The 13603-nt window shown below is 38.8% G+C and overlaps 1 long non-coding RNA gene across 2 annotated transcripts; it reads left to right on the top strand.

The window, feature by feature from the left end:
- The first annotated feature begins 1635 nt into the window (after positions 1 to 1635).
- On the top strand, positions 1636 to 13089 carry LOC102003682. 2 transcript variants are annotated; one of them, XR_261531.2, is made up of 4 exons: positions 1636 to 2784; positions 2873 to 3797; positions 7815 to 7916; positions 12783 to 13089. It is a non-coding gene; the product is annotated as an uncharacterized LOC102003682 (long non-coding RNA). The 2 variants fall into 2 exon arrangements; XR_001234642.1 differs by having other exon boundaries at positions 1636 to 3797.
- The last annotated feature ends 514 nt before the right edge of the window (positions 13090 to 13603 follow it).

The following is a 13603-nucleotide window of genomic DNA, read 5'->3' as shown; positions in this document are numbered from 1 at the left end:
TACAGTTTTTCACTTTTCATCACCTCACGGTTAGATCTTGATCTCTGTAACATGTTAGTTTTAATGAAAAAGAAAGATAATATAAAATACAGGAACTTACTATTTGCCTTGGAAACTATCAATATTAATCTAAGAATATGAAGTTAGGCACCTCAAGAACACCGCTCTAATAATGGAAACGTTGTGATATTACGAAAAAAAAAGTTGCAAGGAGTATATTCTTTTCAATCAATTTTACGGTAGTGCTGGGTCTTGCGTGCAGCTGTGGGTGGCACGTTCCTCTGTCTCTCTCTCCAATGTGCTCCATCTTCTCACCCTTGTACTTTTCTGATCATCTTTTTCTCCACATCACCTGGTCACCCTCCCTCTGTCCATCAGCCCTGGCTTCTGCACAGAATCCGATAAGGATTCTGCACAGGTCTCCATGAGGATGAAGAGAGACAGATTGTAGGCTCCACAAGCAGAGACGGATGTGATCTGCTGACCAACTATCCATTCCATCCCGGTGCCTTTACATCACATGACAAGCACCAAAAGTGGTTCAAAAGTGAAAGAAATTTGAGGCTGGCAGAGAGCTAAAGTAGACACTGTCTTTATAAATTTTAGGTCAAGTTCGAATAGCAAATAATAGTCATTTTGGTGTCATTTTTATTATTATCATTTCTAGTCTGTTTTACTAAATATGAGTTGGTTTCTTGAAACAGAGATTATGCTCTTTGCGGTTTTCTTTTTATTGCTTTAGATAAAGTTCATCAACCTCTGTCACTTCCTTCTATGATGGTGCATGTGACAGTCCGGGACCCATGAATGGCATTATAAGTTACTGCAGGATCTTTGGCCCTGGTGTACACTTCTGACAGTCATGCAAGCTGAATTTTCGAAGTGTCACTGAACATCTGATGATCGCTGGATGTCTGACGATAAAGTTGAAATCTTGGGCACAGATTAGAGATGATTGCTTTGCCCATGGCAAAAAGGATTAGCTTTCTTAAGTAGAATGCATTTCCTATGGAAAACACTGTCCTATAAATGCCAAAATGGCAATAATAATAAAGGCAAAACCGTACTCCTGACATCTCTGTCTTTTATTTTGTTTGTTTGTTTGTTTTGTTTTGCTTTTTTCCAGTACTGGGAATCTAACTCAGGACCTCATGCTTGCCAGGCAGGCGCTGTGGTGCTGAGCGAAATCCCCAGCCCTGACATCTCTGCCTTTTAATATCTTGAGTTCTATAGAAAATTTCATTTCATTTCTTGGTGAATAAGAACCTTTTATTATACAATGTATTGTATAATATGGTAAAATGTGTATCAATATAGGTATACATTTAAATATTTCTTAATTAAATTGGCATTTCATTGATGTCATTCTTTATTTGTTCATACTGAGAATCCAGTTTAGGACCTTGCCCTTGCCTGGCAGGTGCTTGTGCCACTGAGCTATATTTCTTGCCCTGATATTGTCCTGTGTCTTTTATGTTAATAAGTGTTTAAAGTTATACCGTTGAAAGGATAACTAAACTTGTACAAATAAAAAATGATTTTAGGTAGAATTTTTCCTTTCCCTGGCTCTAACAGAAGATCCGTACTTAACATTAGCTTCATGGGGACCTGGAGGGAGAAGAGGGAGGCTGAGCGATGACTTTGGCAGGTTATTTTTTATTTCCAGTTTCGTTAGTTCTCAGAGGATATTTCAGTGATATTCCTGGCTAATGATTAAGCATGAAGTCTCCAGAGCTTCATCTTAACTCCTCAACATTCTAGCTGGGGAGTTTTTGGTTTGACATTGTTCATTCTTACAATGGAAGTAATGATGCCTACTTGGTAGGGTTGTTACTACAGTAAAAAGAGGTAATAAACCTGAAACTTCCCCACTAACGCTGGTCAACACAGCAAGCCCTCAGCCACTTGTACCTGTAGCATAACTAACTGGGTCTTAACTGTCCACCGCTATCATCGTCGTCATCATCCGGGATATTTTGCTGGTATTTCCGTAGTCCTTAACTGCTATAAAAATGAAACGAGCTTCATCAAATCAAATCACCTTCTTGCTATTTCTTTTATTTTAAAAATTAATATTCTTATGTGACTCATTATGAGAGTCATTTATTTACATGGAGAGATCAATTTAGGCTAAATTAGATGTATTTGGTTTAATATTCATGAATGAAAGTGATTTAAGTTTCCAACTACTCACTGAAACCAGAGAATCCTAAACAATTAACCCTGTTTCAGGTAATTTGAAGTTTTCTGCTTTTCCTCGTGTTGGTCTTTTTGCTTAATCCACACAAACATTCTTATTCTTGTGTGTTTCCGTCGCTCTTTCTTGTTCCTCTGCGCTCACATGGAGACAAATTTAAAGCCGAGCACTTTAAGCTGTGATAACACCTTTCAGGCGTCAAATAGAAAGGAAGAAAATTAACAACGACGCCCATTTTACCTATATTCTTATTTAATAACCTCTTGAGGTAGATACTATCTTCATTTTACAAGGGCGCAGAGGAGGTGCTGAGGTGAGGAGGTGCTGAGGTCACACAAATAATAAATGGCAGAGCAGCGCTGGAATTGAGGTCATCTGACTCCAAGAGAGGGCTCGCGTCTCCAAGTCACAGCACACCATTCCCAGGATGGAGAAAGATTTGTCAAGGGGAACTCAAAAGGACTATCTTGGGTCAGAACTAGATTGCAAAAGCTTACTTCTTTGGCTATTGTCTGTGGAGTAAAGGCCAACCAATTTTAACCAATCTGCGTCTTGGAAGACAGATGAAAATGAGCATATTTGCACGGGTAGGTGGGGAAGACAGGAAGCCTTGTTTCTGACACATTTTCATGATACGAAACACTTAGATCACACTTCCCGTTGTTCCTGCCCTAGGGGAAACCGAATCTGCCATCCTGTGGACTGAAAAGGGCCCTGAAAATGTCACGATCTGGTGCTCTCCCCTCAGGCAGAGGCAGCCTAATCTACACAGGTAAATGAAGTGGAAGATTAAGTAATTATCTTCAGTATTTGATTAATGTGGAAAATCAACATGAAAGATTTTAGTATCTCAGGGTATTCTTTTCCCCTCAACTGTGCATGTTTGAACCTTAACTAAGCCAATATTTTCTTAGCTTTCTGTTTGATTTTGACACCGGATTGAAGAGGATGAATGAAAACATTTCTAAGGCAGTTTTCAACGCTCCTGGAACAAAAGATGCAGGCGTAGCCGAGGCCGCCACACAGGTCTCCATCCTGTCTGTAGAGCACAAGGAAAACATGCACTGGCCTCTAGGTTGTGTCAGTGTGTATTCTGGGTCTCAGCCGCAATCTCTGGCCCTGAAGCCAAAGCTCTTTCCTCCCAAGGCCCTAGCGGGGTCCACACGTGTTCCACGCATCTGTCTACAAAGCAGACACTTCTGTCTTGTAGGGTTTATATGGAGTTCTCTCTGAGACTGTTTAACTTCTCAAGAGGCCTGCTTCCATCTGCACTCCAAAGGCGTTTGCGTTCTTAACGGACCCGAACTCCTCCTTGGCCTTCCTGGCACAGTCCGTGCCCTGGCTACCACTTGCTTGGGAGCCTCTGTTCTCCGTTGCGTCCTCTGGCTGCTGCTGACCCAGCAGCTCAGTGTAAGGTGGGGGCGGGGTGAAACTCACAGGTCACGGTTCTGGAGTCGTTTCGTGTTTCACGATCTTAACCACGGGTCTGACTAACTGTAGCATAGAGGGAGGTTAAATGCACGCATGAGCAGAGTGTGTGCGTATGTGCGTGCCCACCAGTGACTGCCGCCACCTGTCTGTATCTTCACCTATTCTAGAGGTAGGACAGCTGCCACGGGTCTCAAGTGTTTTTCCTACAGTTTCAAGCCTGAAGTTGGTTTCTTTCATTACCCATGTATCTTATTTATTTATTTTTTTTGTCTTTTTGAGACAGGGTCTCACTGTGCAGTTCAGGCGGCCTTGAGCTCACTTTGTAGCCCAGGCTGGTCTCGAACTAGCAACGATCCCCCTACCTCAGCCTCCCGAGTGCTGGTGTTACAGGCGTATGCCACCATGCCAGGCCTCCTACACTTTTTAAACATTAGTATTTTTAAAAGGTACCCTTTATACATTTTTAAATTTATAGTTTTTCATAACTGACTGAAAATTTTATGGAGGAAGTGTATTATCTACAGTATAATAAATATTGAGATCAAGAAAAACATTTCATTATTATTTTAATTGTATTCAAAACAATGCAAAAAGGTACAGGTAGTGTGATATTCATTGTTTATTGAAATATATATTTATATGAAATTGCATACACATGTACAAATATATATGTGAGTACACATAATATACATAAGATCTAATATAACAGTTGAAAATTTTAAATTCTTTCTCCTTGAATCTATACTTCTATTCCATTTTCTGCAAAGAGTTTCATCCTAATATAATTATAATATGATGTAACAGTTTCATCCTTTTATGCCTGAAAGACTTTTATTGATCACTCTATCATACTTCTCTATAGGAAAATAATGTATAAGCTGGGCGTGATGGCCCACACCTGTAATCCCAGCAATCAGGAGGCTGAGGCAGCGGGGGGATTGTTGAAGTTTGAGACCAGCCTGGGTTACAAAGTAAGCTCAAGGCCAGCCTGAACTGCATAGGGAGACCCTGTCTCAAACAAACGAACAAATAAACAAATAAAAAACAGAAAAACCCCACTATGTAATAAGACCCTGTCTCAAAAAAAAAAAGAAAAAAAAATTTATAAATTGAATTTTTCATGTAACCAAAGGCTTTAAATATTAATTTTTTTTTCTGGCTGGAAAATCATTATAAATACTAGTAAAAATTTGTTCCAGACTATAAACATACTACAAAATTTCATGTACAATTATTGAATTTAAAATGTCGAATTACATAGATGGGCAGGAAAATTGATGTCGGTCCCTTGATTGAAAGCCTTCCTCTGGGGAAGGCCTATGCTTTGGAAGGTGATAGCTGGGCGAGACCTGTGACTCTTGCAACATGGAAGGCAGGAAAGGGCCACAGGCAAGAGGCGTGGGTAACCTGGCTTTTAGTGTTTCCACAAGAGATAACATCGTGGGTAGAATATGCAGAGAAGGTCAAGACTGGGAAATTATTTCTAAAATTCCTGCCATTCCAGGGTTATGCTCCCCAGGGCAAAGGGCCCTGTTTATTGTGAGCAGCAGCTTTTCTGTTAGTTTTTCTTCTTTCTCAGTATTTTAAACCGAGAGGCTCCATTTAAGTCTCACCCCACCAGCAATCAGGTAGCCTGCGTCCTCCCCCAACTACCTAGTAGCTGAGAGAGCTTCAGCCTTGGTTATTCAAGGATGTCCTTTCCTCACGCATTCGCCAGCCTTCTCAATCCTCTTTCCCCCGGACGGCCTTTGCCATTTATGAAATCAGATATGACTTGGTTCTCAAGAAGCTTACAACACAGCATGGCAAATAACACATATTCACAAGTCACTGGGTGGAGGTGGGAAGCTGGGATGTTAGAGTCTGGCGGATGGGTGAGGAGGGGTGGTCCAGGGTGTGGAGGCACAGGTGCAATCAGAGAATGGACAGTCATCCAATCTTCCAAAAAGTCACAAAGAGCACTGCTAGAACCAATGTGACTAATTATTTTGAAAGCAGGGACTGAATTAGCTTTGTTGGAGTATATTTTGAAGTCAAGTAGGTAAAAAAAAATGCTACAATGATGTAGTGCCAGATTAAAGGGACAGAAGCACAGAACAACTTACTTTACTATAGAATATCTTAATTTCCTCAAGGTTAGTACATTGGGGGAACCAAGGAATGTGTTAGCATGAAATTCTTCCCATTCCCTTTCTGTTTTGAATGATATCTAGCTGGGTAAATGTCTGAGGAACAGGCTTTTAAAGAACCTTTTAGGAAATTACAAAAGGTAAGAAAGGAAAGGTAATTCTGCATTCAGATTACCAGAGCTAGGATGCCTGGAATTCATTTGGTAAGAGGAGCATGTCATTGACGATTTTGGCGTAGTTGCTTAGGAGCACAGCTGGATGATCTTGTGGCCAGAGTGTGGTCTGAAAAGTCAGGGTGAGCAGAAGAAGAAGACTCAGATGCAGATTTAGCAAAGTAAGAGGAGCTATCTATACACATTAGGTAGTTTAAGTATAGTTGAAGTGACAACAGTAAGAAATATATATATACATGACCGTTTACAAAAGTTGAAACTGTGTTAGTTTGGATCATATAAATCCTCTTTTGTTATAGGATACCTACTTGAGAATTTTAGGTACACATTCACCAGGACCGTGTTTGTGCAATGCGTTAGCACCAGTTATGACTTTACATCTCTTGCTGTAGGTCAGAATGATTAACTAGTCAAATAAGCCAATCATTAAAAAAATCTTGGTTCTCACTGTAAATGATGAGCAAACAAAGGTTGCAGCCACTTTCAGATTACAAATAAAATATTTCAGCAAGTATGGCAACATGATAGAACACAGTAATTTGACAGCTAATGATCTGACAAACCTTCTTCTGGCTTGATAGGACATTTTGATAAAAAATACCTTAGCCTACTTATTAATTATTGCATAATACATACCGAGGACTTCAGACCATGAACGTTTTTTTTTCCTGTGAGAAACTGACATTGGGTAAGAAACGGTGTGATGCCTAAAGGAAGTATCTTAAAAAGAAGTTCAGATAAACAATAATTATAACAATGATTCATAACAGCTCTTACTGATAAGTATTTACTATATGACAGTAACTTCATATACAATGACTTAATCATCAAATACTTTTTGTCCGGTAGGAATTATTGACACATTAATAGGTGGCAAAAAGGCTCAATTTAAGTGATTTGCCAGAAGCCCCCCAGCAGGCAGCCTCTCCAATATTTTGTGGTGCCTCACACACTTGCCAGGTCATCACTAGTCTAGATCTTAAAGAATATGTGACCTCTGACATGAGTTAACATATCATTCTTTTATTTCAGCATTAATTTCTTATAAGTGATCATGAAAAATTTCCTTACATTATACTGTGTCCTTGTGTTTTTTACTGTTCTGCATTTCATAAATATTTAATTCATTCCATTATGTGTGGATTTGGGAAATCCACATTTTTTGGCTTGGAAAAAGGGAATGATACTTGACTTGCCTGATTCACACAAAAAAATTAAAGTCTTAAGACTTGGTCAGTCTGTTTGTTTACATTTCTGTCTGTCTATTGTCTATTTACCTATCTGATTATCTATTATCTCTGCAAAAATGATTCCGGTTTTGGATTTCAAGGTTTTTTTTCAATAGCACCATTTTAAAATTTCTTTTTTGGCACCAGGAATCGAACTCAGGACCTTGTGCTTGTCAGGCAGGCACTTATGCCACTGAGCTATACCCCTGGCTACTTACTTTGTAATTTTAAAAGATGAAATATATAGGTATGTATATATGTCTGTCAGATATACATATATATTATTGATCCATATTTGCAGTACAGGGCGATTCCATTCATCACGGAGCAATGATACATGAACATAATGTGTCTTAATTCTTTTTACTTCTTCTGCCCCTCCTGTCCCTTCATCTCTAGGTCTCTTTTCCATTTGATAACTTTTGAGCAAAGGTAAAATTCTTTAGAGCCAATAAAAGGTGAGAAAAATAAAGCTGCAATGACTTGTGCTTAGAGCAGTATGTAGGTAGTTATCAGATGATTGAGAATAATTTTATTTCTGAAGATTCTTTTTACATTTAGATGGACAAAGTTTGAACATATGCCACAAATTCTGGATATGCATTATATACATTCAACCACTCAATTTCTTGTAATTAATTATAACCTGCTCTAGGGCAAAAAAAAAAAACAAAACACCGAGAGATCTTTGCTTGATTTGGAGGTTGACCAGGAGGACCCATGGCTGCTTCGGAATAGCTTTGTACTCAGAGTCTTGGTAAGCAAGATCTTGTTCTCGACACTGATTTTCTCCCACTGACATGGTTTCTGTAAAGGTTGTGTTCAAACTATTAATATAACCACCATGTAAGAAAACCAGAATGAGACAGGGCACGGAAGAGGAGTCCATACATTTAAGGAAGCGTACAAGCTGAGAAATACAGCTTCTTCTCAGGGCAGTAAGTATGTTTTCAATAATGTTATTTGGTGATTGGGAATTGGACACAAGGAGTCCCTCAAATAGGAAGGGGGCTGCTTAGGACAGCAGTGAATACCTACTATGTTTCATGTATTGACAGGCACTTTTTAGGTGGAACTATCTTAGGAGATAGATGAGGTAGTATTATTATCTATATTAATTCTGTAGCTTTGTTTATTCTCTGAACTCTGTTCATTTACATGTTGCTTATTGGTGGGGATATGGCTGAAAAGTGCATCATTAAAAATTTTGCCATTGTGTAAATATCATAGAGTGTGCTTACCAGAACCAGATCACACGGTATGCCACACACAGGCTGTTTGGCACAGGATATAGCCTGTTGTCCCCAGGCCCATGAAGCACAAAACAACATAAGATTATGCTACACATGAGAATATGATGCAATCAAGAGAAGCAATACATATGAAGTCACTGCTGGTGTAACATGATACTGGTTAAAAGCAAATATTTTTTAATAAGTGGAGCGAGTACACGTAAATGGATGACAAAAGTATATTGTAGGGGCTGGGGATTTAGCTCACTGGCACAGCACCTGCCTGGCAAGCGTGAGGTCATGAGTTCAATTCCCAGTACTGGAAAAAAAAGTATATTGTATTTCTGGTAATCTGAACAACAAACTTGAAGACAATAATATGCAACATAATAAGCATTGTTGAATTATTATCATCTTGTTTGGTGAAAATTCTGTGTCGTTTATAGTTTTTCTGCTTTTATCTTTTATTCTCTTTAATGGTTTGATTAATCTTACATTCTTACATCTGGTAATCTGATGAACTTTGATGAAGATAAAAGTATGTAATGTAACAACCACTGTTAATCCCTATCATTTTGTTCTGAAGCCCTGTATCATTCTTATTATTTTTGCTTTGCTTTGTTTTTAATCTATGTTGTTGACATTTTGCTATTGTTCTTTTAATTCTCTTTAAAATAAAAGAAAACCCAAACCAAAGTATACTGTACTAAACACATAAACTGAAGGCGCAGTTGTTTATTGTCCTTATTAGGTATTATGTACTGTGCATAACCGTATGCACTACACTTTGATACAACCGTCAGTGTGGTAGGTTAGTTTACATAAGCATTGCCACAGATGCGGGGTAATGCATTATGTTATGATGTGACAAAGGCTTTGTCAATAGACAATAGGAATTTTTCAGCTACACTGTAACTTACAGGACCACCATCAAATATGCCATCTGTTGCTGACTGAAATATTGTTAAGGTGGTGGTACCCGTATACCCATCTGTACTACTTCATGGGCATTGCATCTTGGGCCTCTTCTAGGAACCCTAAACTCAGGATGTCCACAGCTGACTCCGCCCCTCAGTCCCCCAATGTACACTGTAATCTATCTCCCAGTCCTGGCAATTCTACTTCCTGTTCTTCGAATCTCTGATTTCTTCTTTTGTCCAGTGCTACAACTCTTGTCACTGGTGGCCATTATCCTCTGTGGAGCTGCTGCAACAGTTTTCCCACTTGGTTTTCTGCATTTCCACCTCATCTTTTCCCTTTTCAGTCCATTCTTCTGTTACATTCAAGTGAATACTTTAAAAGATTTCAAAATTATTCTAGTAGCTCCCCACCACTTTCAGGACAGACATGAAAATACCAGATGTGCACGGCCCTGTCCACCTCCCCAGCCCCCTTGCTGCCTTTCCTTCTCCTCGGCTCTCTGCTAGTTCTCAGAAGAAGCAGGGCTGTGTCCTGCCCCGGGGTCCTTACCCAGGTGGTTCCTTCTCTTCCAAAATCTTCTTTCCCTTCTATATGTATTTAATGACTCCTTACCTTTTCGAGCTTATTTTGTGTCTCCTTCCTTCAGGAGCTTACCTTGACTCTAGATTAGAGAGGTCAAGAATCCCTGTTAATGCTTTTCCTTCAGAGTTGCTACAGTTGTAGTTAAACATGTATTTGTATAATTAGCTGTCTAATATTTATTTCCCTAGCTACAAAACAGGCCCCAGGAGTGCAGCAGACAGATGTTTTACATATACTGAATCTCCACAGCTTTGCACAGTACCTTGCCCTAGTAGTTCCTGGGCAAGTATCTGTTGGATGAATGAATGAACAATGATTGGATGAGTCACAGAGGGAGGATAGGATCCCTGGCTGAAGTTACCCTAAAATTCATCTTTCCACACAGAATTTTATGCTTCACACTGATACTCTCCTCACTCTTTCCGAAGTAAGTTTTTCAAGGCCAAAATATTGCAAACATTACAATAGAAGTTTTTCCTATTGTAGGTGGTTTTCCACAACATTAAGTGATTTTGTTCACGTAGGTGATTGAATAATTTGTGAGTGTGTATGTGTGACTTCAGGTGGCCCATTTGCAATCCAGTAGAGCTATTCCTTTAATTTATCACTAGTATTTACATTCTCTATTAATGTAAAATTATCAAATGAGCACGAAGTAGCAAAATAAAGTTAAGCTAATTACAACTTCAAATGTTTATAAGGACTAGTAAATTACGGTAAGTGAATAAAGCAGCTTCATAAAACTTGGGTGGCCTCTAAGGGGAAAAGTGCCTGCTTAATTTGCACTTAAAGTGAAGATGTAGTAATAAGGATACAGTGTTGCTAGATTTTCTGCTGTTGTTTTCCCCCTTTGTTCCTGAGGATCAAATCCAGGGTCTTCTATAATCTGAGCATATAGTCTACTACGGAGCAGTATTCCCAGCCTCTGTCTATGAGGGGTAGAAAGGGGTAGACCTCAGCTGGATTTTCATGAGACATGTATCATTTTAAATGTTGAAATTCATAAAATTAAATCAAGGACCATAAAGCAGATGGGCAAAACAATATGACATTAGGTCTATTTGAGCCAATTGGTTGTGTGCTGTCAGCTCTTCATGAAGACCATGTCTGATCAGTGTTTTGCATAGTTCCCACAGATGTTATTCGGAGAGGGATGATACTCTCTCTTAGAACTTCCTTGTCTAAACACTTGTGAAATTCACTCCCACTGCTGGGAATTCCCCCTTGACTTTCTTCCAAATCTCTCACCTGATGCTGCTTCTCAGATGTCTGTTCAGTGTTTTCCTCTGGACTCTTTCCACAAGAAATTATTCACTGGCCTCTGTTCCCCAAGACACACTGCAAAACAATCTAACGTGATCAACTCCTTTTGCTATTGAAAAAGACTAGTGGACTTTTTTTTTAACGTGTTTTAAGATTGATTCCAAAGAAATTTAGTCAGTGTTTGTCAGTGGGTAGGATGTACACAGGAGCTGGAAGGATGTACACACGCAGCTGGAAGGATGTCCACAGGTAGGAAGGGCAGGTTAGCCTGTTAGTGTCTGTATTTCACATGCAAATGGCCATTTTGTTCTTTTAATGATACATACTTCATAACGGGTAAGACAGAATTAATTTTTTAAATCCTTTCTGATTGTCTTCAGAGGTGCTCTCTTCAGCAGCACATATACTGATTATCTTCAGGGAAAAAGAAACAGTGGAGGTATTTTTGGAATCCTGTCCTAGATTTTTATTTGGAAGCATATTGCATCTTGAATATGCATACCATATTAAATATTATTAATAATTAGTAGTTGAGAAACTGAATTTCACAGTGAATCATTGACTTTATGTTTTGTCTTTCTGAGACAGTTTTGTCTTGCTATGTAGTTCAGGCTGGCTTTGAGCTTACTCTGTAGCCCGGGCTGACCTCAAACTCACAAAGATCCTCTTGCCTCAGCCTCCTGAGTGCTGGGATTACAGGTATGTGCCACCACACCCAGCAATCACTGACTTTTAACTACAGAATTTTACTTTGGGCCAAATTAAAAAGTAACCACTCAGGTGTTTTGGGATCTTTCAAGTAAAATTTCTTTTACTAGATTCTAGCAGGACTAAATTCTAGAAAAATAATTCTTGCAGTCTCATTTAGAAAAATGAAAACTACAAAAGTTCTTTTCTGAAAGTAATGTTTTGGGAGTCAGTATTTTTATATAATGTGTAGAATTTATAAGTAGCAATTAATCAGCTTTAAGAGACTTCTTGGTTATTATTGTTTGCCTGTGCTTTTGTTCTTTTAAAAGCCATTGTAGAAGATGTTTGCCAACATTTCTGTGACTAATATAAAGAAACTGCTCAAAGGGAAGGAATAACTGGGGTGAGGGAAAGGAGAAAAAGAAAGAAGGAAGGGAAAAGTGTATGTACACACAAGGATAGCTGGGATAATGGTACTGCTGATGTCTATTGGTTTATTGAATGGAACTGTTAATGCTTAATTTTCTTTTTCTTGACCAATTTTGCATGCTTATATCTGGTAATCTGAACAACTAATTTGAAGACAACAATATGCAATATAACAACCATTGGTGAATTCCTACTATCTTGGTTAGTGAAACTCTGTATCATTTCCAACGTTTTCTCATTACTTTTTATTCTCTTTAATTGCTTGATCAATCTTGCATTCTTACATCTGGTAATCTGAGTAACTTCGTTGAAGATCATGATATGTTATATAATAACCACTGTTAATTCCTATCATCTTGATTTGAGGTCCTGTATCATTTTTACATTGTTTTGTTTTGGTTTTTGTTGTTATTTTGTTATTGTTTTTTCTCTTTAAAACAAAAAAGAATGAAGAGAAGGAAGCAAAGCGGTATGAGATGTTCCCATTGTGCTGATTTTTCTTCTAGTGTGTCCTGATTATGACGAAATGTAGGTCTGATAGTGGCAACAGGAGGAACAGGAGAAGAACCGGGACAATTTCAGGAGTGATTCAACGTTTCTGCTGCAGTGATCCTATCTTCTATGACCTTCGGAAGCTCAAAATTATCAACACAAAGTATTCTTAATGGCTGCGTTGTAGCCAGAGTAGTTTTGTGGCAGCTGAATAACTCTCTTCCCTGTCTGGAAAGGTGCAGGGCTTCACCTTCAATGGCTAGAAAGGGGAATTCATGTCATTACTATTTTATAGAAGCAATAAAACAAAAAATAATTGGAGACATTGTTCTTAACTTGCTTTCTTAAGTTAGTGGGATTAAAAAAAAAAGGGTTCAATTATTCCAATTCCTTTTATAGACATTTCAACAGTGCTCAAATTCCCGGAAACATTACAATACAAATTCTTGAAACTGAAAAGTGAAGTATTCAAAGTTTTTCTTAATTAGGTCACTGAGACTTTCATGCAAGCTGAAATTAGGATTGCAATGGTGATAGAAGGGTGTGGAACTTCCCAGCAGAGCACACTGGAAAGTCCTTGTGTAGGAGGTGATCGGATCACCCAGCCATCGATGTTATGGTTGATACACTGTGTCAACTTGAGGAGTTTAGAAGGTTAACTAAGTGACTCAGCAGGGGGCCAGGGTCCTCACTTTGTAAACATCCTGAGCCTGTGCGAGAGGAGGGCACAGACATAGTGCAAGTGCCACCTCCCCCAGGGGTAGCCTGCTTACAATGTAAGGAGGAAAAGAGGCTTGCTTTCCCTCCTTTTGCTCTTGCTTTTGCTGTCTTCTGC

Source organism: Chinchilla lanigera, unplaced genomic scaffold (genome assembly GCF_000276665.1).
Source record: "Chinchilla lanigera isolate Chin_1 unplaced genomic scaffold, ChiLan1.0 scaffold00031, whole genome shotgun sequence".
NCBI lineage: Eukaryota > Metazoa > Chordata > Mammalia > Rodentia > Chinchillidae > Chinchilla > Chinchilla lanigera.
The sequence above is the reverse complement of the archived record's forward strand: the minus strand, read 5'-3'. Positions and strand labels throughout refer to the sequence as shown.